This window comes from Lethenteron reissneri, unplaced genomic scaffold (assembly GCF_015708825.2).
Source record: "Lethenteron reissneri isolate LAM-NWPU_2019-01 unplaced genomic scaffold, ASM1570882v1 scaffold_1730, whole genome shotgun sequence".
Taxonomy (NCBI): Eukaryota; Metazoa; Chordata; class Hyperoartia; order Petromyzontiformes; family Petromyzontidae; genus Lethenteron; species Lethenteron reissneri.
The window spans coordinates 1-24,337 of record NW_026891477.1 but is presented as its reverse complement, the minus strand read 5'-3'; the positions used below and the strand labels follow the sequence as shown (position 1 = coordinate 24,337).

Below are 24,337 nucleotides of genomic sequence, written 5' to 3'. Positions count from 1 at the left end.
CTTGTCTTCATCTCTCTTGCGCTGCACATCCCTTAGGAATGCGTCTCGCTTGGCGCTATAAGCTCATTGACTAATCTGCATCTCTGTGGCTTGGCGAACCTTATCCCGAGAGCCTTCTAGCCTGTGTGGTGGTGCCAGTATAAGAATCATCCACCTGGAGTGTGTGAAACGATACCGGGCGTAGGTAGTGATTGGGGAATCACACGAGGATATATTATATTGAGGTGGTGAGGTGTCGATATTAACTCCGCCACGCTTGGCGAGGCCCACTTTTAAGCGGCTCCAACATGTCGCAGTGGATATCATCTCTTCGTGTCTTTGGCGATTTAAAATTTTCAAGTCCATGTCATTTTTGCTTCAACACCCGACGGCAAATCTGCCACAATCCGCCGCCACCCAACACGGGCCATAATATTAATAGTGAAACACAAAAAAGATGAAAATTCTACACAACGAGGAAACAATACAAACTACGTATGGGGATAGTTGGATTAAAGATTCTTGATAATTAACGGGGGGAGTGAGTGAGTTTGCTCATTCCATCTTGAGCGGTTGGAGGCTGTGGCAGGAGCTCGCATCTGGGTCCCAGCAAACCCTTTGTTGTCCCGGTGGTGCTCGCTAATTAAACCAATCATCTGGTTCTTGAACGGAAATGATAGCAGAGCTAAGTGAATAACTCGAACGGCGTTGGAAAATGTATAGTGAGAAGTAAAATTGAAATAAAAAGTTATTTGAAAAAGAAAAACCCCCGACTGAATTTACTGCGTGAAATTTCGATGGAAAGCTTTCGTGACTGCAGGGATTCATCTTCTTGGTTCTTTCGGTAAAGTCACGTAGAAGGGAATAATAAAAATAAAATATTTCTCACGACGTTTCGGCCACAACGCAAGCAGCCGTCCTCAGGTGAAGACCAGGTCTGTCGGGGAGACAGAGTCTTCATCTGAGGACGGCTGCTTGCGTTGTGGCCGAAACGTCGTGAGAATTTATTATGTTTTATTTGTATTACTTTATTATTTCCATTCTACGCGACTTTACCGAAAGAACCAAGAAGATTACTGCGTGAAGTTGGCTTTGCAGCGTTGTCAGCGCATCATGACGTGCAGGAAATATCCCAAAAATAACATTTTAAATCGCGTTGTTACCGTTATCTCCGGATTATAAGCCGGTACAGAATGTAAGACGCACCACCCCAAACTTGTATAGAAACACGGCATGTTCACACCGGATTATAAGACGCACACCCTCAACGTTTGCTTTCGTTTTTAATGTATCCAGGACATGAAATCGACGCACGGCACTCAATTGCCCGTCTTAGCAGGGCGGGCAGAGTGGGTTGCGTCAAGAACAGCAACGGTGGGGGGTGTAGGCTGCCTGGGGAGACCTACATCCAGCAGTTGATAGATCATGCGTCAAATAACCGGAATTGCAATCGCTTGATTATTTTAAATCACATGCTGCACCGTCGATTCTTTATGATAACGTCACTAGCAAATTGCATTTTAACAGATTAGTTTATATACGAGTTACTATAGCCACCCTATATCTGTTTTGTGCGTCTTGCTTTTGTAATTGTGCTCAAAATGGTCAGTCTCGCAATAACAATCTGCCTAAGTCACCGTACCAACATGGCGCCGGGCTGTCCGGCTCTCCCCCTACCCAACATGGCCACCCGGGTTGTGCAGGGGCGGGGCTTACGTCACCGCACCAACATGGCTCCGAGCTGTCCGCCTCCCTACCCAACATGGTTGGCTGGCGGGGAGGGGGGGGGTCCTACTTCACCGGACCAACATGGGGCTCGTCCCTACCCAAGATGGCCGCCCGTGGCGGTGGCCAGTTGCGGGCTCGGGCGGGGAGATGGGCGGGGGGGGGGGACGAGATGGGCGGGGGGGGGCGGTCAGGGAGAGAGGGCGGGGGGCGGTGCCCACGTCACCGTACCAACATGGCTCCGAGCCGTCCCTCCCTACCCAAGATGGCCGCCCGTGTTGGCGGGGTAGCGAGGTGACGTCACCGCGGCGGCGGCTGAAGAAGCAGCAGCAGCAGAGGAGGAGGCGGGAGCGGAGCAGCAGGAGCAGCAGCAGGAGCAGCAGCAGCAGGAGCAGCAGCAGCAGCAGGCAGCAGCAGGAGCAGCAGCAGCAGCAGCAGCAGGAGCAGCAGGAGCAGCAGGAGCAGGAGCAGCAGTCGCAGCAGCAGCAGCAGGCGCAGCAGCAGCAGGAGCAGCAGCAGCAGCAGCAGCAGGAGCAGCAGGAGCAGCAGCAGCAGCAGCAGCAGGAGCAGCAGCAGCAGTCGCAGCAGCAGCAGGAGCAGGAGCAGCAGCAGGAGCAGCAGCAGCAGGAGCAGCAGCAGCAGGAGCAGCAGCAGCAGCAGGAGCAGCAGCAGCAGGAGCAGCAGCAGCAGGAGCAGCAGCAGCAGCAGGAGCAGCAGCAGCAGGAGCAGCAGCAGCAGCAGGAGCAGCAGCAGCAGCAGGAGCAGCAGCAGCAGGAGCAGCAGCAGCAGCAGGAGCATCAGCAGCAGCAGCAGCAGCAGCAGCAGGAGCAGCAGCAGCAGCAGGAGCAGCAGCAGCAGCAGCAGTCGCAGCAGGAGCAGCAGCAGCAGGAGCAGCAGCAGCAGCAGGAACAGCAGCAGCAGGAGCAGCAGCAGCAGCAGGAGCAGGAGCAGCAGCAGCAGTCGCAGCAGGAGCAGCAGCAGCAGGAGCAGCAGCAGCAGCAGGAACAGCAGCAGCAGGAGGCGGAGAGGGTCGAGGGCGTCTCTCGTCCATGTTGAGGCGAGGCGGCGGGGGCAGCCGCGGCTGAGGCGGCCGACACCGGGCAGCAGCAGCAGCAGCAGCACGGGGTGTGGGTGGGGAGCACAACCTGCCCGGCGGGGTGGTAGGGAGTGGGGGTGAGGTAGTGCTGGTGGTGGTGAGGTAGTGCTGGTGGTGTGGTAGGGAGTGGTGGTGAGGTAGTGCTGGTGGTGGTGAGGTAGTGCTGGTGGTGTGGTAGGGAGTGGTGGTGAGGTGGTGCTGGTGGTGAGGTAGGGAGTGGGGGTGGTGGTCGTGGCGAGGTAGGCAGTGGTCGTGGTGTGGTAGTACTGGTGGTGTGGTAGGGGGGTGGTGGTGGTGGTGTGGTAGGGGGTGGTGGTGGTGGTGTGGTAGGGAGTGGTGGTGGCGAGGTAGAGAGTGGTAGTGTGATAAGGAGTGGTGGTGGTGTGGTAGGGGGTGGTGTGGTAGAGAGTGGTGGTGGTGGTGGTGTGGTAGTGTGTGGTGGTGGGGAGGCAGCAGCAGCAGCCGCCGCCACATCACGGAGTGAGCGCGGCGTTGTGAGGGTGGTGGGTGTTGGTGGTGGTGGTGTTGGTGGTGGTGGTGGTGTGGGTGGTGGTGGGGGGTGCTGCAGGCTGCTGCTAGTGGCGGCGTCAGTGAGAGTGATGGAGCGCCCTGGCGCCCTGTAGCCCGCGGCGATCAGCCATTGGCTTCACCACCACCGCCTGTTGTTGTTGTCGTCGTCGTTGTTGTCGCCGAGAGAGTTTCCATGAGTCTCGAGTCTGGTGCCGCGGTGGTGGTGGCCGCGTGAACAGCGGCTTGTTTGGGGGTTTCGCGATAGGCCCGGCAAGCGCTGCTTCGTATTTTTATTTTTACTGCCGCCGAGGTGGTAGTGGTGGTGGCGGTAGTGTGGTAGAGAGTGGTGGTGGTGGGTGGTAGAGAGTGGTGGTGTGGTAGAGAGTGGTGGTGTGGTAGAGAGTGGTGGTGTGGTAGAGAGTGGTGGTGGTGGGTGGTAGAGAGTGGTGGTGGTGGGTGGTAGAGAGTGGTGGTGGTGGGTGGTAGAGAGTGGTGGTGGTGGGTGGTAGAGGAGTGGTGGTGGTGTGGTAGAGAGTGGTGGTGGTGGGTAGAGAGTGGTGGTTGTGTGGTAGAGAGTGGTTGGTGGTGGTAGAGAGTGGTGGTGTGGGTGGTAGAGAGTGGTGGTGTGGGTGTAGAGGGAGTGGTGGTGGTGGGTGGTAGAGAGTGGTGGTGGTGGGTGGTAGAGAGTGGTGGTGGTGGGTGGTAGAGAGTGGTGTGGTGGGTGGTAGAGAGTGGTGGTGGGGTGGTAGAGAGTGGTGGTGGTGGGTGGTAGAGATGTGGTGGTGGGTGGTAGAGAGTGGTGGTGGTGGTGGTAGAGAGTGGTGGTGGTGGGTGGTAGAGAGTGGTGGTGGTGGGTGGTAGAGAGTGGTGGTGGTGGTGGTAGAGAGTGGTGGTGGTGGGTGGTAGAGAGTGGTGGTGGTGGGTGGTAGAGAGTGGTGGTGGTGGGTGGTAGAGAGTGGTGGTGGTGGGTGGTAGAGAGGGTGGTGGTGGGTGGTAGAGAGTGGTGGTGGTGGTAGAGAGTGGTGGTGTGGGTGTAGAGAGTGGTGGTGGTGGGTGGTAGAGAGTGGTGGTGGTGGGTGGTAGAGAGTGGTGGTGGTGGGTGGTAGAGAGTGGTGGTGGTGGGTGGTAGAGAGTGGTGGTGGTGGGTGGTAGAGATGGTGGGTGGGTGGTAGAGAGTGGTGGTGGTGGGTGGTAGAGAGTGGTGGTGGTGGGTGGTAGAGAGTGGTGGTGTGGGTGGTAGAGAGTGGTGTGGTGGGTGGTAGAGAGTGGTGGTGGTGGTGTAGAGAGTGGTGGTGGTGGGTGGTAGAGAGGTGGTGGTGGGGTGGTAGAGAGTGGTGGTGGTGGGTGGTAGAGAGTGGTGGTGGTGGGTGGTAGAGAGTGGTGGTGGTGGGTTGTTGAGTGAGGGGTCCACGCAGGGGTGGTGTGGTAGAGAGTGGTGTGGTGGTGGTGTGGTAGAAGAGTGGTGGGTTGTTGAGTGAGGGGTCACTCAGGGGGTGGTGGTGTGGTAGAGAGTGGTGGTGGTGGTAGAGAGTGGTGGGTTGTTGAGTGAGGGGTCACTCAAGGGGGTGGTGGTGTGGTAGAGAGTGGTGGTGGGTGGGTGGTGGTGGTGGGTTGTTGAGTGAGGGGTCACTCAGGGGGTGGTGTGGTAGAGAGTGTGGTGGGTGGTGTGGTAGAGAGTGGTGGTGGTGGGTGGTGTGGTAGAGAGTGGTGGTGGTGGTGGGTGGTGTGGTAGAGAGTGGTGGTGGTGGGTGGTGTGGTAGAGAGTGGTGGTGGTGGGTGGTGGTGGGTTGTTGAGTGAGGGGTCACGCAGGGGGTGGTCTCGGGGTCACTGAGCGATCTCGCCTCGTGGTGGACATCGCCAACCGCAGGGCCACGCAGCAGGCAGGCGGGGGACTTCGCCACCGTCTAGGGCAGCGCTGATTGGGTCGGTAAATCGAGCCACTTGGGGGTAGTGGTGGTGCTAGTGCTGGTTGGTGGTGCTAGTGCTGGTGGTTGGTGGTGCTAGTGGTGGGTGGTGGTGGTGCTAGTGGGTATCCAGCTGTGAGCTTCACCGATTGGTCACCTTCCAGGGTCACCAGTTGACCCCATTCGGCGTCGTTGGTGACCCCCAGCCCCCGTCGATTCATTCATTCATTCGTCGGCCGAGGCCGAGAGAGGGGGCCTTGCTGGGGGCTCTGTCGGCCACCCCGCCTGGCCACGCGTCGGCCCGCCACGGGGTCGCCCGTCTCGTCGCTCGGCCACTTGGCGAGGCACCAAGGCCACCACCGGTCGTGTCAGCGGCTGGGACACATTCCCCGCCTGCCGGGGAAGTCCTCGGGTGACCCGTCGACCCGCTCGCGGCCTCGTCTCTCGGGGGCCCTCCCGGGCCACCGGTCGCATCGCCTGTTCGGTCATTCGCGGGCCCCCCTGTTGGGGTACCAGCTGCGTGCCGGTCTCGAGTGCCGGTCGCGTCTGGCCATGTCTGGCGGGGTGGTGGCCGTGGCTGGCGGTGGTGGCGGTGGTGGTGGCGGTGGTGGCGGCGTGGTGACCGCGGGCCCCACGGCCGTGGCCTCGAGCCGGGCCCGTCTGTACGCGGACGCCAACACGCACCGTGCCCGCGACTACTGGGACTACGAGGCCCACGTGGTGGACTGGGGGTGAGTTTGGCGACGACGTGGAATGATGATGATGATGATTGAGGTGGTGGTGGTGATGCATGGAGAGCGGTGGTGCAGCGGTTAGCGCTGCGCTACGAACGTGGCCACCCGAGTTCGATTCCCGCTTACGGCCACCAACACCACCAGTGACGATTATCTGAACCGGCCCTGGGCCTCCCCTAGGTCGACTCAGCCTCAAATGAGCACCCGTTGCGGTGCGTAGTAAACATCGCCACTGGGGAGACAAAGGCGGCCGGGCGTGGTGATGGCCACCCACCCCCTCGTGTGTCACAGTGGAGGCCTTCATAGGTGCTGCTCGCTAACAGCACTTGCCACTACAGTCTGTTAAGGCTACACGGGGAGGAGGGATCCTTTGGTGATGTAGTATGTATGTTTAACTTCTTCCACACCGTACGTCGCCAACGGTGCTCAAGGGAGGTGGGGAGGGGTAGGGTCGGCAAACTGGTGGCGATGCTCGTGGTGGTCACGCGTCGCGCGCGTACACATCCACGCTGTGTGCCAGGATTTAAGTAAAAAATACAAACATTTATTCGGGTTGCTGGATGAGCAGATGCTCAAACCGCCAGGCGGAGAGCAATAAACAGCACTGTTGTGATAGGTCACACACACACGTGTGTTGTGATAGGTCACACACACACGTGTGTTGTGATAGGTCACACACACACGTGTGTTGTGATAGGTCACACACACACACGTGTGTTGTGATAGGTCACACACACACACACACGTGTTGTGATAGGTCACACACACACACGTGTGTTGTGATAGGTCACACACACACACACGTGTGTTGTGATAGGTCACACACACACACACGTGTGTTGTGATAGGTCACACACAACACGTGTGTTGTGATAGGTCACACACAACACGTGTGTTGTGATAGGTCACACACACACGTGTGTTGTGATAGGTCACACACACACACGTGTGTTGTGATAGGTTACACACACAACACGTGTGTTGTGATAGGTCACACACACACGTGTGTTTGATAGGTCACACACACACGTGTGTTGTGATAGGTCACACACACACGTGTGTTGTGATAGGTCACACACACACACGTGTGTTGTGATAGGTCACACACACACACGTGTGTTGTGATAGGTCACACACACACACACACGTGTGTTGTGATAGGTCACACACACACACACACGTGTGTTGTGATAGGTCACACACACACAACACGTGTGTTGTGATAGGTTACACACACAACACGTGTGTTGTGATAGGTCACACACACACACGTGTGTTGTGATAGGTCACACACACACACGTGTGTTGTGATAGGTCACACACACACACGTGTGTTGTGATAGGTTACACACACAACACGTGTGTTGTGATAGGTCACACACACACACGTGTGTTGTGATAGGTCACACACACACGTGTGTTGTGATAGGTCACACACACACGTGTGTAGTGATAGGTCACACACACACACGTGTGTTGTGATAGGTCACACACACACACACGTGTGTTGTGATAGGTCACACACACACACGTGTGTTGTGATAGGTCACACACACACACGTGTGTTGTGATAGGTCACACACACACACACACTGTGTTGTGATAGGTCACACACACACACGTGTGTTGTGATAGGTCACACACACACACACGTGTGTTGTGATAGGTCACACACACACACACGTGTGTTGTGATAGGTCACACACACACACACGTGTGTTGTGATAGGTCACACACACACACACGTGTGTTGTGATAGGTCACACACACACACACGTGTGTTGTGATAGGTCACACACACACACACGTGTGTTGTGATAGGTCACACACACACACACGTGTGTTGTGATAGGTCACACACACACACACGTGTGTTGTGATAGGTCACACACACACACACGTGTGTTGTGATAGGTCACACACACACACACGTGTGTTGTGATAGGTCACACAAACACACGTGTGTTGTGATAGGTCACACACACACACGTGTGTTGTGATAGGTCACACACACACACGTGTGTTGTGATAGGCCACACAACACTTGTGTTGTGTGGCCTATTACAACACGCGTCTGTTTGTGTGTGATCTATCACAACAGTGCTGTGTGCGTGTAAGAGGCTGACGTTTCTGGCAGTGGTTCTTCTTCAGGACTCGAGAGGAGAGGATGATGAGGAGGGGGGGGGTGTGACCGGTCGAATGGCCGGGTCGGGCTGCTCGTGTTGACGTTCGCGCGCTGTGGCTCCGTGGCGTTTCGTTCGTCCCGCGTGGCTACAGGAACCAGGACGACTTCCAGCTGGTGCGGAAGCTGGGACGGGGGAAATACAGCGAGGTGTTTGAGGCCATCAACATTACGAGCAACGAGAAGGTGGTCGTGAAGATCCTCAAGGTGGTGATCCCACTCGCTCACTCGTTCGCTCACTCATTCACTAGCTCGCTCATTCGCACATTCACTCACTAACTCATTCACTCACTCGCTTGTTCATTCACTCACTAGCTCGCTTTCACATTCACTCGCTCGTTTGCACATTCACTCACTAGCTCGTTCACTCATTCATTGACTCACTAACTTACTCATTCACTCACTAGCTCATTCACTCACTCGTTCGCTCACTCATTCACTCGTTCGCTCACTCGTTCACTCGCTCGCTCATTCGCACATTCATTCACTAACTCATTCACTCACTAGCACGCTCATTCACTCACTTATACATTCACTCACTGGCTCGCTCGTTCACTCACTAGCTCGCTTTCATTTATTGACTAGTTCGTTTGCTCATTCAATCACAGCTCGCTCACTCATTCATGGCTCACTAACTTACTCATTCGCTCACTAGCTCGTTCGCTTATTCACTCACTAGCTCGTTCACCCATTCATTTACTCAACTCATTCACTAACGCATTCCCTCATTCAATCATAAATTCACTAGTTCAATCGCTCAATCGCTTGCACGTTCACTCATTTACTCATTAATTTACGAATTTACTCCTTTGCTCACTCACTCGGGTGGGGGAGGGGGGTTCATAATGGCCGTGTTGGAAACGCTGAGCCAGCGCCGCTGAGAGACCCGGGTTCGAGTCCTGAGTGTGGGTTTAGCGAATCTTGGGAGGTTTGTAATGGCAAATGGCAAAAAATCATTGAGGCAGCAGCGCTTGAGATACGGGTTCGGCCCGTACCCCCTCCGGTTGCCGTGGGGTCTTTACCGCGGTGCAGTCTGTCGAGTACCCCCACAGTCTTCACTTGACAACTCCCTTGTTAGTGTTTTGCGCGGGGGCGTCTCTGCGGAGATTTGGCGGCAGAACGTTCGCAAAATACACAGGATCCCCTAACCGCCGCTGCGGAAGAGCCCTTAAGTTCGGCGAGGCTTTCCTGGGTAAACAAACGCAGGTTTAATTAAACGGTGAGTGTGTGTGCGCACGCGTGTACAAGCGTACGCACACACACTCGCACAAAGACAACGGGGGACATAGCCTTGACAGACTGTAGGGGCAAGTGCTGTTAGCGAGTAGCACCTACGAAGGCCGGCACGGCACACGAGGGGGTGGGAGGCCAGCACGGGGCAGCGGTTAGTGCACCGCACTCTAAACCCGAGTTCAATTCCTGCTCGTGGCCAACATCGGTAGCGAATACCTGAATCGGTCCTGCGTCTCCCCTAAGTCGACTCGGCCTCAAATGAGTACGAGATGCGGTGTGTGAACATCGCCACTGGGGAGACAAAGGCGGCCCGGCGTGGTACTGGACACCAACCCCCTAGTGTGCCGTGCCAGCCTTCATAGGTGCCCTAACAGTCTGTTAACCGTTTCCCGTTCCGATGACGTACCTGTGTGTACGTGTTGCGTCATCGGAATCGGAAGAAAAAGGCCGCGCGGGAGGGAGCGTGGCACGGGTTTGGGAGGGAGAGTGGCACGGGTTTGGTGCCAGCTGGCATGAGTTTGGTGCCAGCTATCATAGAGTGGAGGCGGTCGTGTCGCTACGGTTCCGTGCGGTGAGTAACGACGTCGTTAAAGACAACGGCGCTGCTGCTGCTGCTGCTACTGCTGCTGCTGCTACTGCTGCTGCTACTACTGCTGCTGCTGCTGCTACTGCTACTGCTGCTGCTGCTACTGCTGCTGCTGCTGCTACTGCTACTGCTGCTGCTGCTACTGCTGCTGCTGCTGCTGCTACTGCTGCTGCTGCTACTGCTGCTGCTGCTGCGCCTCTCTAAATAAAATTAATTCCGAGCCGCTCGCACGTTCCGAGATTCAGCGGTGAAACGGAGACACCCACCCTGCAACTTGCGGACGTGTCAGAACGGGGAAGGGTGAAGGCTACACAGAAGATCTTCTGTGTGCGCGTGCGTCTGCGTGCGTCTGCGTGTGTCTGCGTGTGTGTGGCCTTCATAGGTGCTCACTAACCACTTGCCCCAATAGTCTGTGACAGGCTATACGGGGAAATCCTTTGTCTTCGTGCGCGCGTGTCTTTGTGCACCTGGCCTGGCACAGGCGCCGTGGTGACGTCACCGTCACTGTTGGTATTTGTGTCTTTGTGTGCCCGCGCACAGCCGGTTAAAAAGAAGAAGATCAAGCGGGAAATCAAGATCCTGGAGAACCTGAGGGGAGGTCCCAACATCATCTCCCTCGTCGACATCGTCAAGGACCCCGTGGTGCGATGCACAGCTCTCCACTCGCTCGCTCACTCACTCACTCGCTCGCTCGCTCGCTCGCTCACTCGCTCGCTCGTATAGACTGTAACAGACTGTAGGGGCAAGTGCTGTTAGCGAGCAGCACCTGTGAAGACCGGCACGGCACACGAGGGGGTGGGTGGCCAGCACCACGCCCGGCTGCCTTTGTCTCCCCAGTGGCGATGTTTTTACACGTCACACCAGGTACTCATTTGAGGCTGAGTCGACCTGGGGGAGACCCAGGACCAGTTCAGATATTTGTCACCGATGTTGGCCGTGAGTGAGATTCGAACTCTGATGCCGATTAATGACATAGCTTGCATTGTGTGTTGTCGTGTATCGTTGTGCGTTTCGTGCGTCGTGGTTTAAACTGAAACTAAAACTATTTTTTATTTTACCAGGTCAGGCCCACCGAGCTGTATAGCTCTTTTTCATAAGTGACAAATGATAGCTCAACGAAAGTGACTTGACATGTGGCAATTTATAGCAGCAGGCAAATACTCTAAACGTGTGCGTTGTATGTGGCGTCGTGTGTGTCTGCGTGTGTCGTGTGTGTGCGTGCCGTGCGTGTGCCGTGCGTTTTCTCCGCAGTCCCGCACGCCGGCCCTCGTGTTCGAGTTCATCAACAACCAGACTACAAGGTGCGTGCCGAGACATATTTCCACCACCATCACGCCTGTTCTCGTCAGCGGCCCGCGCAAGCCTTTTTGAACGTCGCGCGCTCCACCCGTCCCGTTTGGCGGAGAGCTCGCGCCATGACTCGCGCCGTGACTCGCGCCGTGACTCGCGCAGAGAAGATACGACACGAGCGGCACGTCACCGCGGGGCGGAACGTCGAGTTTCCTGTCGCGTGCCACTGCCGACGACGCCGTGTCGATGAATTGTGACGCGTCTGTGGCGTCGGGAGTCGCGTCGCTACGTGGGACTCGCCGTGGAGAGAGGGTTTGACCCCCGACCCTGACGACGCCCGCCTGTATATTCGGAGTTTGCGTGTCTCGCTCTCTCTCCCCGTGGTGGTCGCGTGGATTTTTTCTCCGGGCACACCGCTGTTTCACGTCCACGATGAGAATGGACATCACGCGTATTCGGCTGCTATCAATTGCCACACGATGATGACGAGCCGCTTCGTGAGCTGTCATTTGTGACCAGGTCGCTTCTGAAAAAGAAGCATAATAGCTCAGTGGGCCTTACCTGGTAAAATAAAATATAGTTTAGTTTTATTTGTATATTTTATTTCAAGTGATTTGTCTACCTTTCTCCAGTTGTTGTAGTGTTTGGTGTTGTCACGTTCTGACCCCGTGCCCCTTACTGGACATTGCGAAAAAAGAGCTTCATAGCTCATCGGATTCCTCCAGGATAAATAAACATTCCGATCGCATTCACGACACCTCCGTGGACACGCCACGTGATCTCTCTGGGCGATGTCTCCGCGGCTCAAACGAGCCAAAGACGACGGCCGCACCGCCCGGTGGTGACCTCTCGTGTCAGGGGTCGACCGGCACCCCGCCTCCTCCAGTCCAAGAAAACGTTCCGATTCCGACATTAATAGGCCGCCGATGGTTTGTTTTGTTTCAGCAACTCTACCAGACCCTGTCGGACTTCGACATCCGCTTCTACATGTACGAGATCCTCAAGGTGAGCGCCACTACCTTCAGCCCTCGCCCGCCGACGGCCGGGCCACTCCGAGCGCTCGGGAGAGAGGAAGAGTTTTGAGGGTCTGGAGACGTGGGTGACCGGTTGAGCTGACCGCGTGCTTGTGTGTGTGTGGGTGCGCGCCTGCGTGCGTGCGTGTACGTTCCACGTCGGGTATTGACAGGCTCTGGATTTCTGCCACAGCATGGGCATCATGCACAGGGACGTGAAGCCTCACAACGTGATGATCGACCACGGAGAGCAGGAAGGTCTGGCGCTCCGGCGAGACGCTCGCTCGCACACGCACAGACGCACGCACAACAACAACAACCGCCATTCGCCACTAAGTGGCGGTGATGTCACCACGACGCTTGTGCCAGGCCATGTGCACCTTGAGGGCACGAACGCCCGCTGACAGGAGGTCACGGGGCAGATCCAGGTGCCACGGGTCGACTGACTGAGATGACCGAGATGACCGGTAGATGCACCAGCTGTGCCCCCTACTGTGCCAACTTCCTGCATCTTAGCCACCCGGCGCTTGGTTGTTGTGAGCGTCGCTCCTCTGCCCTCAGTTGTTGTTGGAGGGCGACCGCCTCCAACTGCCCAGCAGCGTCCTTCATGAGCCTCCTGCACAGACACGTACACGTGTAGTGATTAACTCGAAGACAGTAAGACTTGGAGGCACTTCTTTTATTTAACGAGCACCAGCGGGATAATACACAACTCTATGTGGGTACACACTATTACTGTTGCTAGCCTATACACAACACTAACCGTCTAACACTGACGGCGCTGAACCGAGACGGCCGACTACTTTCTAGCAGGGCAATGTCGAGTGAAGACTGCAGCGACGATGGCGACGAGACGACAGCGACGATGGCAGGGATCTTGAACAGCATGACGGGGATCTCACTCCAACAACACCCCCGAGGGCCGCCACAGGGGCCTCTCTTTTACTCTCAGCGTGGCCTCGCTCCTCCCCGGCCACGCCCCGCCCCTGGAACCTACCGGCGGGTTCCTGAGGCTTCCTGATGGGCCCCCCTCTGTGACCTTTCCCCCAGATGTCCCCCTCTCGTGTCTATCGTGGCCTGCTGACGTCAGTACAGCCGTACAACGCAGCTACCCTTTTTCGCCAGCAGCCAGCGCTATGCCACTACACACGTACACACACACAGACACGTGCTTAAATAGACAAAGATCAGCCGTGTGGCCCTTAACAGACGTTTAGGGAAAGTGCTGTTAGCGAGTAGCACCAATGAAGGTCGGCACGGCACACGAGGGGGTGGTGGTGATGACGACGGTTGTCGTCGTATTGATGATGATGATGTGGTGGTGGTGAGGTTGCCGTGACAATGACCGGTGGTGGTTGTGGCTGCTGTGGCTGTAGCTGCGTCTCATTGACTGGGGACTCGCCGAGTTTTACCACCCGGGCCAGGAGTACAACGTGCGCCGTCGCCTCGCGCTACTTCAAGGGCCCGGAGCTGCTGGTGGACTACCAGGTGAGAGCAACACACGGCATACACACACGGCGTACACACACGGCGTACACACACGCGGCGTACACACACGTAGCGTACACACGCGGCGTACCACGCGGCGTACACACGCGGCGTACACACGCGGCGTACACACCGGCGTACACACGCGGCGTACACACGCGGCGTACACACACGCGCGTACCACACGCGCCGTACACACGCGGCGTACACACGCGCCGTACACACGCGCGTACACACGCGGCGTACACACGCGCGTACCACGCGGCGTACACACGCGGCGTACACACGCGGCGTACACACGCGCGTACACACGCGGCGTACACACGCGGCGTACACACGCGGCGTTACACACGCGGCGTACACACACGCGGCGTACACACACGCGCCGTACACACGCGGCGTACACACGCGCCGTACACACGCGGCGTACACACGCGGCGTACACACGCGGCGTACACACGCGGCGTACACACGCGCGTACACACGCGGCGTACACACGCGGCGTACACACGCGGCGTACACACGCGGCGTACACACGCGGCGTACACACGCGGCGTACACACGCGGCGTACACACGCGGCGTACACACAGCATGGATGTAGCGTACAAAAGCATGGATGGAGTGTACAAAAAGCATAGACGCAGCGTACACACAGCTTAGACACAGCGTACACACAGCATGGACGCAGCGTACACACAGCATGGATGTAGCTTACACACACAGCATAGACGCAGCATAGACAGCAACACAGAATACACACACAGCATAGACGCAGCTTACACACAGAGCATACAGCATAGACGCAGCGCGCACGTACGTATGCATACGTCTTCCAGGGTACACGCAATATGCACGCAGCACACACACAAACGCACACAAACATACACGCACACGTAGCATACACGCAGCCCGCCCACACACACACCACCCCCTTGGAGGTGCTCGCTCACGGCACTTTCCCCAACAGCCTGTGTAGGCTACAGGGTGGGGGGAGGGACCTTTGTCTTTGTTCCAGACACCACTGACCTCAGTTTAACACGTAGGAGACTTTCGCAATCTATATTCATAATGCAGTTTTTTTGGAGTTAGATCATGTAAATACGTGCCAATTCGTCACTAGTACAGCACTAGTGTGTAGTGTATAGTGTAGTGTACTAGTACAGCACTACACCGGTGTGTTGGAGAGCCAAGCCACAACATTTACAATCTGACGTCCCCGTGAAATCCCCCTTCCCAGATGTACGACTACAGCCTGGACATGTGGAGTCTGGGCTGCATGCTCGCCTCCATGATCTTCCGCAAGGAGCCCTTCTTCCACGGACACGACAACTACGACCAGGCACGTGCGGCGCAGGGCCACGGCTCGTGTCTGTAGGCCAGGGCTTTTCTGTCTGTATGGAGTGCTTCTGTCTGTAGGCCAGGGCTTGTGTCTGTATGGAGTGCTTCTGTCTGTAAGTCAGGGCCTGTGTCTGTAGGACAGGGCTTCTGTATGTCGCCCATTGCTTGTCTTTAGGCCAGGGCTTGTGTCTGCATGGAGTGTATGTGTCTGGAGGCCAGGGCTTCTGTCTGTATGGAGTGCTTCTGTCTGTAGGCCAGGGCCTGGTGTCTGTAGGCCAGGGCTTCTGTCTGTATGGAGTGCTTCTGTCTGTAGGCCAGAGCTTGTGTCTACAGACCGGGGCTTGTGTCTGCAGACCAGGGCTTCTGTCTGCTAGCCAGGGCTTTTGTATGTAGGCCAGGGATGGTCTGTATGGAGTGCTTCTGTCTATAAGTCAGGGCCTGTGTCTGTAGGACAGGGCTTCTGTATGTAGTCCATTGCTTGTCTTTAGGCCAGGGCTTGTGTCTGCCTGGAGTGTATGTGTCTGGAGGCCAGGGCTTTTACCTGTAGACTCTGGGGCTTCTGTCTAGACTGGGGTATCGATGTCTCAACGATGGCTTCTGTCACAAGCTCAAGACTTAAATAATCAGGCCACACCTTCTGTCACTGAATCAACCGTTAATCAACAAACAAAGTGTGGCAGTAGACCACACCCCCTGTCACCACCAGGCTCATTCCTGTGCATGCCGACGTGTGACTGCGTTGCCTGTGCCACAGCTGGTGCGCATAGCGCGGGTTCTGGGAACAGAAGACCTCTTCAACTACATTGACAAATACAACATCGACCTGGACCCGCGATTCAACGACATCCTGGGCAGGTGCGTGTCCCTGTCCTCTGTTACATACAAAAAGACAAGAGAGAGCGAGGTGGGTGATGGAGAGACAGAGAGAGTGAGTGACTGGGTGAGTGAGAGAGTGAGTGGGTGAGTGAGAGAGTGAGTGGGGTGAGTTAGAGAGTGAGTGAGTGAGAGAGTTAGTGAGTGGGTGGGTGAGTGAGTGAGTGGGTGGGTGAGTGAGTGAGTGGGTGAGTGAGAGAGAGTGAGTGAGTGATGGAGAGAGCGAGTGAGATACAGACACTAAGATCTCCCTGTATAGCCTCGAACAGGCTGTCGGGGCAAGTGGTGTTAGCGAGTTGTAGCACCACCTATCAGGCCGGCACGGCACACGATGGGGTGGGTGGCCAGCGCCATGCCTGGCTGCCTTTGTCTCCCCAGCGACAATGTTTACACACCGCACCAGGTACTCATTTAAGGCCGAATCGACCTAGGGGGGAGGCCCAGGACCGGTTCAGATAAGCATCACAGTGGTGTTGGTCATGGTCGGGAATCGAACTCTGGTTGCCGGGTTTGTAGCGCAGTGTGCTCACCGCTCTACGGTGGATCTTTGTGTTTTGTGGTGGTGGCGGTGGTCGTGGCGGTGGTGGTGGTGGTGGTGGTGGTGGCGGTGGTGGTGGCGGTGGTGGCGGCGCAGGCACTCGCGCAAGCGCTGGGAGCGGTTCGTGCACAGCGAGAACCAGCACCTCGTGAGCCCGGAGGCGCTCGACTTCCTGGACAACCTCCTGCGCTACGACCACCAGGCGCGGCTCACGGCGCGCGAGGGCATGGAGCACCCCTACTTCTGTGAGACCCCCCCCTCCTCTCTGTCTCTCTCAGACTCGTAGCTACGTAGAGGTACACTTAAGAAACATAGAGATACAGAGGCACAGATCTACATAGAGATACCTACATATAGACAGACCCACATGGAGATACAAATAGCATGGAGCACCCCTTCTTTTGTGAGACTGTTGGGGCAAGTGCTGTTAGCGAGCACCTATGAAGGCCGGCACGGCACACGAGGGGGTGGGTGGCCAGCACCACGCCCGACCGCCTTTGTCTCCCCAGTGGCAAAGTTTACACACCGCACTAGGTACCCATTTGAGGCTGAGTCGACCTAGGTGTTGGCTGCAAGCGGGAATCAAACTCGGGTTGCCGGGTTGATCGCGCGGCGCACTACAAAGACCGAGATACACAACACAGACACGAATAGTGTCCGTCTCACCCCGTCGTCCCTGTGCGTCTGTCTCGTCTCAGACCCCGTGGTGAAGGAGCATGGCCGCAAGGGATCGTCTGCCGGCCTCTTCAGTAGCAGCAGCGGCGGCGGCAGCAACGTGGCCAGCAACGTGGCGGGTACGCGGCTCACGCGCGGCTCACGTGCAGTTCATGTGCAGTTCATGTGCAGTTCATGTGCAGTTCACGTACAGTTCACGTGCAGTTCATGTGCAGTTCATGTGCAGTTCATGTGCAGTTCACGTGCAGTTCATGTGCAGTTCACGTGCAGTTCATGTGCAGTTCATGTGCAGTTCATGTGCAGTTCATGTGCAGTTCACGTGCGGCTCACGCGCGGCTCACGTGCAGTTCACGTGCAGTTCACGTGCAGTTCACGTGCAGTTCACGTGCAGTTCACGTGCAGTTCATGTGCGGTTCATGTGCGGTTCACGTGCGGCTCACGTGCGGTTCACGTGCAGCTCACGTGCAGTTCACGTGCAGTTCATGTGCAATTCACGTGCAGTTCATGTGCAGTTCATGTGCGGTTCATGTGCGGCTCACGTGCAGCTCATGCGCAGCTCACGTGCGGTTCACGTGCGGTTCATGTGCAGTTCACGTGCAGCTCACGTGCAGCTCACGTGCAGTTCACGTGCGGTTCATGTGCGGCTCACGTGCAGTTCACGTGCAGCTCACGTGCAGTTCACGTGCAGCTCACGTGCAGTTCACGTGCAGTTCATGTGCAGTTCAATGTGCAGTTCATGTGCAGTTCACGTGCAGCTCACGTGCAGCTCATGTGCAGTTCATGTGCAGTTCATGTGCAGTTCATGTGCAGCTCATGTGAAGTTCACGTGAAGCTCATGTGCAGTTCATGTGCAGTTCACGTGCAGTTCATGTGCAGTTCCACGTGCAGTTCAGGTGCAGTCATGTGCGCTCACGTGCGGCTCACGTGCAGTTCACGTGCAGCTCACGTGCAGTTCATGTGCAGTTCATGTGCAGTTCACGTGCGGTTCAGGTGCAGTTCACGTGCAGTTCACGTGCAGCTCACGTGCAGTCATGTGCAGTTCATGTGCAGTTCACGTGCAGTTCAGGTGCAGTCATGTGCGGCTCACGTGCGGCTCACGTGCGGTTCACGTGCAGTTCACGCGCAGCTCACGCGCAGTTCACGTGCAGTTCACGTGCAGTTCACGTGCACGCCTCACGTGCAGTTCACGTGCAGTTCACGTGCAGTTCAGTGCAGTTCACGTGCAGTTCACGTGCAGCTCACGTGCAGCTCATGTGCGGTTCATGTGCGGCTCACGTGCGGCTCACGTGCGGCTCACGTGCGGCTCACGTGCAGTTCACGTGCAGTTCATGTGCAGTTCATGTGCAGCTAACGTACGGTTCGCACGCGGCTCACGTGCAGTTCACGTGTGTGTATAGGTGTGTGTATATCTGTGTGTATATCAGAGGGTCGCAAACAGGTTTTGATTCCTTACTCGTACCCGGCCGCGCCAGGGTCGCAAACGGAACCCGTACCCATACCCGGCCGGGTACGGGTGACCGGTATCGGGTAGGGTACGGGTATCGGGTACCCGATTGCGACCTCTGGTGTATATCTGTGGTGTGTATATCTGTGTATCTGCGCTCTCCTCCTGCGCCAATCACTCTCCCCGCGGGAGCCTGACGGCCGTGGGCTCGATGCTGTCCCCTGCGAACGCCGCGGGGGGGGGTCCCCGTGACCCCCGCCACCGCCATCGCCGGGGCCCCCCAGTGACCGATCCCCGGGGGACCCCCATCCCCCCACCCCCCCGCCACTCCCCCCCACCGACAAGATGACACGGACACACGCACACACACAGAGGACGATCGCACGCCCCCCGCGCTGTCGACCGGGAAACAAAACAACGCAGAGACTCACTCGGCGGTGGGGAGGAGGATGGAGAGGAGGTGGACTGAGGGGCAGAGGAGGTGGATGGAGAGGAGAGGTGGACGAAGAGGAACGGGGCCTCTCTGTGCCCGAGGGCGCGTGGAGCACGAAGCCACCACCACCACGCTCCGAGACAGCACGCGGAACTGCTCTCGAATTTTATCCGCGGCGTAGATTCGGCGCGAAGCCGCCCGCGGTGGGGTGGTGGAGGGGGGAGGGGGGCGGGGGGGGAGGGGGGAGGGGGGCGTAGAGGAGTCACCGACCTCGTCAGTGACTCCTCTACGCAGTCAAGTCTGGCAGAGAGCATCGGAGAGTTTGAGAGAGTTTGAGAGTTTGGGGGTATCTGGGAGAGTTTTGTGAAGGGGTTCTATGGGGGGGGGGGGGGGGGGGGGGTTAGGAAGTTGGGGGAGAGTTGGGATGATCTCGGTAGAGTATTGGAGAGCTTGCAAGTGTTGCAGGGAGTTGGAAGAGTCTGGGAGAGTCTGGGAGAGTTTGGGGAGCCCGGCTGGTGGCTTTGCCGTCATCGTTGCGCCGAGTCGGCTTTGGAGTTGGTGACCCTGCACCGTGGGCTGGGCCCTCACTGTGGGTCGCGTGCGGTTGGGGGGACGGTGTTCCCACAGAGCACAGTGGGGGTGGACGAGCAGGGGGGGGGGCGAGGGGGGTGGCGTCGAGTTTGCAACGGCGTGAGATGCCGGGTTCGCATTTAGGAGTCTGCCGTGCGTGGTGAGACCGGCCGCTCCCAGCGCAGAGACTCGGTCTCAGCCCGGACTGCACACAAAGCATCGTTTTGTCGTAAAATGGGCTAAATTCCAGCGGTTGAAAGCTCACAGGTCGGCGTGCGATGAACACGCGTGTCGCGACGCGTGTCGCGACGCGTGTCGCTACTCGCGTGTGCAGTGCTCCAAGACGTTTCCCCACCACGTAAAGGAGGGCAGCACGAACAAACACACAATTGGTCAGTGTCGTTATTGTTTTGTAAACCTCACAGCGCAATGTAAACCGGTCTTGGCCAAACGTCCGCAAGTGCTGAAAAATTACGAGCAGAATAACAACAACGATGTATTATTGTTATATAATATATTATTGTTATTATTGTAACTCCTTAGCAGGGCGTATGGAGAGGCTGCCCCCGCAGGCGAGGGAGTTTACTTGAAGCAGCTTCGGAAGCGGCTGCTGTAACCCGCCCCCGTCCGCGCTCGCCGTTACTCGCAAGCTGGTAAACGACCGCTCGCCGTTACGAAAGGGAGGAGGTTAAAGTCTCGGCAATGGAACACAAACAACCACAAACGATATCGGGATCGTGGTGGAGCTTGGAGGCGGAATTTCAGCGGTGAAAGTGAGGCCAAATTGATTCGATTCGGAGCGAGGCCAAGGTGTTGAGGTTTGGAGGTTACCGGGGTGAGAAGTCGACAAGAGACCAGATAGGGGAGTCTCTCATTCGTCACCGTGATATTCGGGTGGGGGTCATCGAAATGACAAACGCAAAAATAAAAAAAACTCCTCTATCGCCCCGGGGAATCGGAAATGTTCCGAACGTGACGCCGAGTGCGGTGTGCTTCCCCCCGGCTCCTCCTGCACCGCGGTGCCCCGAGTTGAAATCTCCACCAGATTCTCTCCGCCGACTCTCACCGGGACGCTCTGCCCACGGCAACAACGCCTCGCCGTCACGCGCGGCCCCCACACCCCCTCCCCACCTCCGCCGTCCTCAATCCGCTGCTGGATGGACCCCCACCCCCACCCACCCCTTGCGCCGGGTTGGTCATTCGGCCACGGGGGAATGTTTGGCCACGCTTCCCCCGGCTGGACTGTTGGGGTCAAAGCGGTTTGACCTCTGCGACCGGCCGTCCAATATTGCCCCGGTCACTCGCGAGGTCGTGGGCCGTATGCCGTGTGATCCGCGCGGTCGTTGCGCATCCGATTACTTAGTATTCATTTCTTGTTTGAGTTAGCGTGGGGGGGGGGGGGGGGGGGAGGAGGTAGCGGTGGTGCAGCGGTGGTCCTGCGTGACCCACCAACCCCCCGCCGCCAAAAAGCAGTGGATCTCGACAGCCCTTTGCCGATCCACCGCTGGACGAAGGCTTTCCTTGCGCGCAGCGTCGACCATACTTCGCCGGACCGGTTCCGGTGTCGCTCCCCGCTCCTCTCGCTCGCCGCCGCCCGGAATCGAACTCTGGGGTCCGTCGTCGCCGCCGCCGCGAGAGATTCGAGAACAGACGGAGACGCGGGGGCTTGCCGCATCTCCGAGGCCAAGCAGGGGACGGAGCCAGCGGCCGGGTCCTCCCGGCTCGCGTCGCTCCGCTGCTGGATGAGGGATTCCTGGGTGCGAGCGCGCGTGCGGGCGTTGCGCGCAGGCGTGTCCGTAGGGGTTAAGTCGACAGGACCTCGTCAGGCCGGACGCTCTGTGGGTCGGTAACAGCAGCGGTGGGCCGTGGTTGTGTGGGGGGGGGGGCGTAGAAGTACAATACAACAGTGGGTCTTGTGCCCTGCGCTCGGCACATGGACAGCGGCTGATGGGAAGGAAGCCGAGCTGCGTCGTGGATCGGCCCGTCAACCTTTTGATCTGGGCGGGCGCCAGTCGCCCCTTTCGTCGCCCCAGCGTTTTGGATTTGCAGCCGTCTTGAGTGTCCACTTTGTTTAAAACCGGGGAGGACGGGCGGCGGTCAGTCGGCAGGTCGCGTGCGGTGGTGCCGCCAAGTGTGGGGCATCTCCCCCACCTCTTCCAAGACACGGGGAGAGTTGGCCAAATACCATCCCCAGGGGTGTCTCTCCTAGAGGGCGAGCTGTGTGCAGGGCTGCACCTTTGCCCCTTCGCCGTGGTTAAGTTCCGGCCCTTTTGCCATTCCATGATCAGTTTGCAACCCGATCAGCGGCGGCAATTCCACATTGGCGTGGTGTGTGGTCCACCCATCCGCGCATCGACGAACTGGTGTCGTATCGGTCGCTGTAGAGACCCATTGCCGGTTAGTTCATGAAGAGGCGAGAGCCCGGTGAACTTGGGCAGCGAGGTGATGATGGCCCAATGTGCCGTCACGCCCAGCTCACGATCGGTGGGGGGAGTGAGCGGGGGGGGGGTGGACGTCACTGAAATTCTGAGCTGTCAACGCGAGAGCGAGGTGGTGGTGGCGGTGGTGGTGGGGTGGTGACCGTCTGTGGGGAGCGGCAGGACATCTCGCGAGTTCGCTTTGCAAGGCGCTCTGGTGCAAGTAGAGATGGCGCGGCCGCTGCCTGCCTCCACGAGAGTGCGACTCGCAGCGACTGCGGCTCGGGACGAGAGAGAGATCTCCGTCAAGGTGACGGGCAACGGGTCTCTGTGAAGCTGCAAGTCGGTGATTGTACCTGTGTGAACGCAATAGATGTCCACGGCCACAGATGGACCTCTGACGGTCGGAGCTGCGGTCACTGCGACGTGTCCGCTGTGAGCTGAGCATCTTGGATGTTGTCTTCCCAACGAGATGGAACGAGGCGGGCACCTTGCCGACGTCCGATTGGTCGGTTTGGCGTAAGGGGGTCCAACCCCCAGTGTTTGGACACAACCACGTAGCGTGCAACACTTTGAGCAGAGTGCAGCCTTAACCCCCCGCCCCCGCTCCACCAGCCCAGTGAGCCGACTCCGGATTATTCGAAGCTCCACAAAGTTAAAGAGACGCGCCTCCAGCACGTGCCCAGTGTGTATCAGAGCGGTAACAAATTGGGTCTCCCACACAGACACACGGCGACACCGCCATTGTAAGACGCACTCCACCTTCCCCTTTAAAATACGACGGAGGGGAGGGAGGTTGTCACGCGTTGAGAAAGCGGCCGCTGCTTGGGGGTGGACGCAAACTCGCGAGCGTGAGGAGTCCTCCAGGTGGACGCCGCCACCTTTGCCTCCTCCCCCCACCGCGCTCGGATTTCAGCCAATAGGATGGCAGGAAAAGTCAGCCGATTGTGACAGTGTTGTGGTGGGGGGTGGGGTTTTGCTTGGTCGTTTTGCGTTTTGTTTTCGCAAACAGTTGCACGCGACCGGTCGCGCGCAACCTGCGCAGGACCGGCTGCCCGCGGCAGAGACGCTCGCATTTGCACCGCCACGCGCGGCTGCGGTCGTCGTGAACTTTGAACGCGGCCGCTTTAAAGTTGCCTCGCCGCTCGCTGGGACGTGGGGCGACGCGCCGAGAAGCAGCAGCGACCATCGGTGCCGCGTGACTCGGTGGCTCTCCGGGGGGAGGAGGGCCGAGGGTGATGGGAGCCGCAACGAAGTTGAATTTCGCCTCGCGAGCGGAGACGTCGGCTGCTCAGAGGGCAGACGACGAATGCGTGGATCTAGACACCCCCCCCCGCCCCTAACCCCCCCTCCCTCCCTCCCCACCGTGTTTGTTGTGCTGTGTGCAGATTTGAAACGGAAATAAAAGCTACTCCAGCCTTTTTCTAAAAAAATTAAACTCAATATCACTCGGCGCTGCCTGTGCACGCGCGCGGCCTGCGTGTGGGCAACTCCCAATGTTTACAAGAGCCGCTTCGGTATCGAGAGAGTCCCGTTTCGTCGGCAAAGCCTCGCAGGGGTTGCCAAGTTCTCTCAGCAGGGGGGGGGGGGCGGCGATGTCGCTTTGCGTTTCCCCGGTCGAGTCGTCTGCAGTTCGCTTGCTCCTATTTGGACCTCACCCACGGCGCACAAATGGCCGAAGTCTTCTTCAAACGACGTCGCGACATCTTCACCACGCGGGAGAAGTCGCGGGCAGCCCAAGGGTGGATTTTCCAGGGCTGCCCTCTGCTCCCCACTGCATCAGCAGCCGTGCTGGTCGCCCATTGCAGCATTTAGCCAGGTTACAAGCCTGAGATCAAGAGATGACGTCTTTATCATCGGTGCCCAGTTGATATCCAGAATGTGTTATTAAAGCCGTCACACACACACCCACACGTTGACCGACACAAACAAGTTTAACACGCCTCCCCCTCAACTTGGTGTGCCTCAGTGGTGAACACACCGCAAAACAAACCGCGGCCATCTGAGATTAATTCCCAGACAGTCAACATCAGTGGTAGGCAGCGGTACCCACCAACCAGACCCCCCCCCCCCCCCCCCCCACGGGTGTCAACCTGCGCTGCCCACTGTGGTGACATACGATTAAACAGCCCCCATGTGATCTTGATTTGAAGCTTTAGTGACTGCAGGAATCCATACTCTGGTTCTTTCGGTAAAGTCACGTGACTTTACCGAAAGAACCAAAGAGTAAAGCCCCCATATGACTTGCAGCTCACTGATGAGACGGTGGCAGTGGGGGGCGTACAGAACGTGGCCATCAACCAAACA

The 24,337-nt window shown here is 57.7% G+C and overlaps 1 pseudogene; it reads left to right on the top strand.

Moving 5' to 3' along the window:
- Nucleotides 1–5,005: 5,005 nt before the first annotated feature.
- On the top strand, nt 5,006–17,985 carry LOC133339272 (casein kinase II subunit alpha-like; annotated as a pseudogene).
- Nucleotides 17,986–24,337: the final 6,352 nt, after the last annotated feature.